Source organism: Nicotiana sylvestris, chromosome 10, assembly GCF_000393655.2.
Source record: "Nicotiana sylvestris chromosome 10, ASM39365v2, whole genome shotgun sequence".
In the NCBI taxonomy this organism is placed as follows: domain Eukaryota; kingdom Viridiplantae; phylum Streptophyta; class Magnoliopsida; order Solanales; family Solanaceae; genus Nicotiana; species Nicotiana sylvestris.
In genome coordinates this window covers 126,108,627-126,114,638 of record NC_091066.1, presented here as the reverse complement: position 1 = coordinate 126,114,638, position 6,012 = coordinate 126,108,627, and the positions used below count along the sequence as shown (strand labels likewise).

General features: G+C 35.2%; 1 long non-coding RNA gene across 2 annotated transcripts; it reads left to right on the top strand.

Moving 5' to 3' along the window:
• Positions 1-2,924: 2,924 nt before the first annotated feature.
• On the top strand, positions 2,925-5,214 carry LOC104219194 (uncharacterized). Of its 2 annotated transcripts, none has more exons than XR_709212.2 (3): positions 2,925-3,222; positions 3,305-3,397; positions 4,932-5,214. It is a non-coding gene; the product is annotated as an uncharacterized lncRNA (long non-coding RNA). The 2 variants fall into 2 exon arrangements; XR_011403079.1 differs by having other exon boundaries at positions 2,943-3,148.
• Positions 5,215-6,012: the final 798 nt, after the last annotated feature.

The following is a 6,012-nucleotide window of genomic DNA, read 5'->3' as shown; positions in this document are numbered from 1 at the left end:
CATTTTCTACTTCATGGAGCACAACAAAGGTATAGGTTTTGTCTAGTGTAGCTGGTGGAGTGTTCAGCAAGTAGAACGTTTAATTTGTGTTGTAGTGCTTTTGGTAAATGTTAGAACCTTTGCTCCGTCAAATATCATGAAGAAGAATACAAAAATGTATTTCGCAATTAATATATTAGTTTTATTGCTATTATTATTACTCAATCACTACATTATTTAAATTTTGTTACTTGTTAAAAGATGAGTAATATTGTGTACTAGTGCTATTAAGGAAGACCAAACAAAATGAGTACAAAGAAAAGATCAAATATTTTCAAATAAATATAACTGCAAGCATCAATTACTGTCTCAATTTATAAACTATTTCGGTATTTCACTATACCGAAATACCGAAATATCAAAAATTCAATACCGTATACCGTACCGAATAATCGAAATTTTTGTACCGAAAAAATTGAAACCGAAATACCAAATTAATTCGGTTCGATTCGGAATTCGGTTTTTCGGATTTTATGCCCACCCCTATTCTTAACCGTGTCGGATTAAAGATTAAAAGATAGAAAGTGTATTGCCAACTTTTTCTGGAGCCACTGCCAGCTTTGATTTGATCTCGTGGTCTATTATTCTTCCGTCTCCCCCTTCTACATGAAATGGATAAACCCTTATTTATAGAGGCTAAAGAATTTTTATGGGGAAAAGGAAGCTCAACTAACTACTCATAATCTATATATAAGGAAAAAAAGTGCTGACTTAGCACGTTTTTTTGGCCAAAAAATTTATTTATCTTTGCTCTCCTTTTTTTTTTTTTTGGCTTTTTAATACCATATTCTTTGTCTTTCTCTCTTTCCTGTAATTATATATTTTGTAACCGACTATAACAATCAATTACACATAACTATACCTGAAACTTTGTCACGCAAATAATAGCCGAAACATTCCGAACAATAAAAAGGGTATAGTAACGGTTCTTCTCTTCTAGCTACAAATTGGTTGTATTTCATTCATCTTCCTAATTATCAATCCTTTGTTTTGCTTCTTTCCTTAAAAAGCTCTCCGATAATATTCGCTTACACTCCGGTTGACATAAATAAAATTCATAGAGGATACCAACTAATTATGCAATGGTGATGAAGTGTTCTCTTTCTTTTCCTGTCAAGAGATCGAGTAGTGAGTAGGTGTAAATTTATACACTCCAAATTAATCTCAAATTCCAACACAACAACCTTATGGAGGTCCCGCTGGAGGACAAAGCTGCAGATTGCTGGTTAGTGAGTAGAATGTGTCTAGACGATGAATCTCAAGTGGCCAAAGCAGCACAGAATTCAAGGCTTTGCATCCATTACAAGTGATCTATCATGTTTTTCCTCATTCTTAAAATTTTCTTTTGGAGGTAGGAGCTTGGGAGAAACGGGGATGTCACTGAAAACCTCGAAGTGCATATGTGCTAGAGGGTATGCAGTGCAGAAAGACTTTATTACATAGGCCATTTCCAGCATCAGTTTAATTTAGGAATATCTATTTTCTTTTGTGATACTCTGTTTGTTTAGAACTATTTAGTGTAATATCTTATTCGTACATGCATGAAAATATATGAAAAGCTTCTTATGCTTTCTCTTCGCTTTCTCGCGTTCTCTTCTCTAATTAATGGAGATTTTTGCATTTTTCCATTAAGTCTTGACATGGTATAAAAGCTAGGAGGATCATTTTTGCTCCGTTTTCTCCATTCTTTGGTTGACTAACGGTCTTTTTTCCCCTTCTTGAAACTTTAATCGAGTTAAATTTTTTGTTGTTGTCGACTTTTTATTTTGGTTCAATATTGAGAGAGTTGGTTCATGCTGGGGTGATCTTGATGAGACTTGTGTGTGTGGCTTTGGTTGTAATGTATTTTTTTCTTATGATGGTAGTGTTTGAGTCAGCTTATGGATACCTTGACAATTTTATTGTGCTGCCTCCCACAATCATAGATACCAAATAACTCTACTCACCAAAGCTTAGGTAGTGTTCTCTACATAATTTAGGAGACAATAGTATTGTTTTCCTTTTTTTTTTGGGCACAAGTAATTGGTATTGCAATAACAGAATCCACCATTGAGTAGAGCACGAGTTAATGAGTATTGTCTTTAAACTTGTGTTTTTTATAGATAGCCCGTTATTTTTTTCTCCTTTTTTTTGACATATTAGCTTAAGATTGTTCGTTTTCTTCAACTTATACTTTAATTTAAACCAATCAATATAAAATTAACTAATATTTGACACCTGGCCATCTTTAATGGGACTTAAGACGTGTGGTTTTGATATTGTCTCATGTGATTTCCATTTATTTAATATAGAAATTATGCGACTCATGGGAGCATATAATCTAAATGGGAAGAAATTGAACAGATTCAAGACAAGTCACTATTAAAAATATTACTCTAACAATAACAAATAATAGTTAAGAAAATGTGACGAGGCTTTTCAAGACCAAACGAAGAGCGGATAAATTTACTAATAATAGTAATAAAGCGAATCAAATTAAAATCCCAAAGTTGGTTTGGCTGGTACTCTCATGTCTCCTTATTAAAAGACGGATGCTAAAGTAGGGGTGGGCATAAAATCCGAAAAACCGAATTCCGAACCGAACCAAATTAATTTGGTATTTCGGTTTCGGTTTTTTCGGTATTTCGGTCTAATTCGGTACTTGAATTTCGGTATTTCGGTTCGGTTTTCGGTTTTCGGTTTTATAATTGAACTATTTCGGTAAACCGAAATACCGAAATTTGGTAATATATCATACAGCCCAAACCCCCAAAGCCACAGCCCACACGCCCATACCCAGGCCCAGCTGCGTCCCACTCCCACCCAGGCCCATCTCCCCCAACTCCCAACCCAAGCCCAATCCTAATCAAATAATCTATCAGACTTAGACGATTACCCAACAGTCCAACACTCAGAGGCAGACTCAGTTAATACACTAGGGCTGGGGCCTGGGAGATATCATCGAGAATTCGAGTTCGAGATAGGGTATTAGGGTTTGCTTACTGCTTCAGCCTTCGGTGCTTAGGAGATATCATCGAGAACTCACTCCTCACAAATTTATGATCCTCACCTTCTGAATCGGGAGAATCATGTTTATTGACAAAGACCATATTAATTTGCTATGAATGTGGTAAATCTGCGATGTTCCACTTATTACGTTTAACTTGGGAAAAAGTAGTTGTTTTACTTAAACTATGGAAGGAGGTAACTTAATTTCTTGTTGGAGTCTGATGTATTTTTATTTGGACGCGGTAATTTATTTTCTTGAACTTTTGTTTTGTGGCAGGAGTAGGACCTCTAAATTCTAATATCATTATTGTGGCAAAACATCTGCGTCATTATCAATCATGAAGTACCTGGAATACACCCCTCTTGATCGGTAAGCTTTGACATGTAATGACATTCAAATACCTGGAATACACCCCTCTTCACTGAGGCTCGGTGCAATCACGCACAACACTTCATATGTTTACTATTTTGCAACACCCTATTATGGAACTTTTTTTAGCATTAAGGGCTGATTGGTGAGAAAATAATACAATTTTGTTAACTTCATTAAAAGAAAAAGGAATCCATGTATTTAAGTTTAAAGTAGAAGGCCTCTTTTAATATTGGCTGATGAGGTAATTGCTTTTATGAACATGCTCTGGATTGAGTACATCTAGGATAAAAAGGATATGGGCTCCTATTCAATAACCTCTGCAGATCCTGAAAAAAATCACAGGGAACTTACAGAGTTCAATCTGTATATACCATTTTTTGTTTTATTCATCAAGGCCAATCGACAATAGATGTACTGGCGCTCTGCTTTGGATAGTAACAAGCTTTGACTGTGAACTCCCTTTCCCATTCAACTCTACTTTAGTTTGTCTCCTCTGGGGTTTTGTGCTTGTTCCAGTTTAAGTAGCAACTCTATTGCGGTGTTTAGCTTCCAATCCCGCTAATACTTTCTGAACATAATACCCCATGAGTTCCCAATTTTGCAGTAATCTATGCATGCTTTAGGGTGCATCCCAAGTTGGAATTGTTCTTGGAATTCTTCCTTTAAGGTATATTTGTCTTCTTTAAGGAATTATTTCAATTCATTTGTTGTGCCAGAGGCTAATATGTTCTTCACCTCCTTCATCAAAGTAGATGTGGGAGCTGAATTATTCCCAATATATGTGCTTCCAGGGTGTGAACCCACGTAGGCTGTTGTCACCTTTGTGCACCAGTGATTCTGCTCTCCAAATTTAGCAAGTTCAAACCCTTTTCCTGAGTCCCATTATCTTTGTCAAGAGGGTTTAGGTCCAGATGTGTCACTTGCATGATTTGATTATAAATGCTTTTTTTCAATAATAGTGGCATCCGGTCCAGCTTACGCGCTCCTTCATTATTCCACCAGGTACCTGCCATCTCTCCCAAGAATAGGTACCGGGTAACTCTGCCCACCAAATGGGAAGAAATCACCTTGTGCTTTTGACTATAAATGCTTCTAATCCTGGTCTCTACTCTTCTGTCCTACTTGATTGGTAATCCAACCTTTGATTTAGAGAATAGAAGAGCTTTAACACACGTAGAAGTATGTTGTGCTTATCTTGATGTTCGCATTCTTATATTTTCTTTCTCAGACAGACAGATAAAGAAAGTTACACCTTCCTCCCAATATGTAGACATAATAGTAGGAAGCTAGAAAAATTAAATCTCACTATTTTCAATCATGAAAAAACTTTTTTGTGCTCATTATTGTATATTTATACTTTTATATTCTTCACCCTCCCTCATGTTGTGAAGCCTCATTTAGTTCTTTTAACTTCAGTTGTTTATGACAGTATCCAGGAAGTTGTTGGTTCGATTTTCTTCTTGTTGTGTTGTTACTAGTAGCTAATATAGTTTCTTCTTTCGCGGGATTATAAAGTAACTTTTGGTTGCAGATTTTTGATTATCTTGGAAGATCTTCGGACACCGATTCTTCTTCACCTGTTGAATATCTAAGCTGCAGATCGAGGTGGTGAATCCAGACCTACGGCTGGAGTATTAAATCTGAAACAAGTGTATTTTTGTTCATAATGTAATTTTTTTCTATATTTTTGTTCCAGTCGGACAACTAATTGAAGATCTTGGTGGACAAAAACCAAAACAGTACCGAAACAACACAACAAAAATAGTTGTTAAACAGTGCACCGAAATATTGATTATTTCATTGTTAAACCGAAACCGTACCGAAACCGTACCGAACCAAAATAAGAAATACCGAACCGTACCGAAATATTTTGGTATGGTATTTGGTATACACAATTGATAAACCGAATACCGAAATACCGAACCGAAATTCTTAAATACCGAACCGAAATACCGAACGCCCACCCCTATGCTAAAGTACTTTTACGGGAAAGATAAATTCACCCAAACCCCAAAATAATTATGGAGGCAATTGATAAATATTTAATTCTTCTCAACCTGCTTTATGAATGCATATAATTATCAGTATAAACAAATTTAGTCCCCATTTGTCCATAGATTTTGGCAACTTTTTTATTAAAAAAAAATTGAATATGATTAGTTTTTTTAAAAAAATTGAATTATTTTTTCAAGTTCCCAAAAAACTGGTTTAGATTAGTTTTTGGGTGACCTTTTTTCTTGTATTTACAAAACGTCAAGTTTTTTTTTAAATAAAATGCATATCCAAACACAACTTCAACATCTAAAAATTATTTTTCAATAAAACTTCAAAAATTCTTTTTTTAAAATTTCAACCAAATCTATATCCAAAAGCTAACTTAATTTTAGCTTCATGTTTAGTTGGGAGAACCAATAATTGAGAAGCAAATAGGTTGGATTTATTACCTTTTCAATCGTAAAAATTGCACGGGGCGCCCTATTTGGTCGCCCCAATTTAACCTATTAATGTGTTCTGAGGCCTTAAAAACCTCTTTTTATCTCACCTCGACTTGTGTGCGCAGTCCGGGCGCATTTCCAGAAAGCTTCTATATGAAATCTAAGTAAAATATGGAA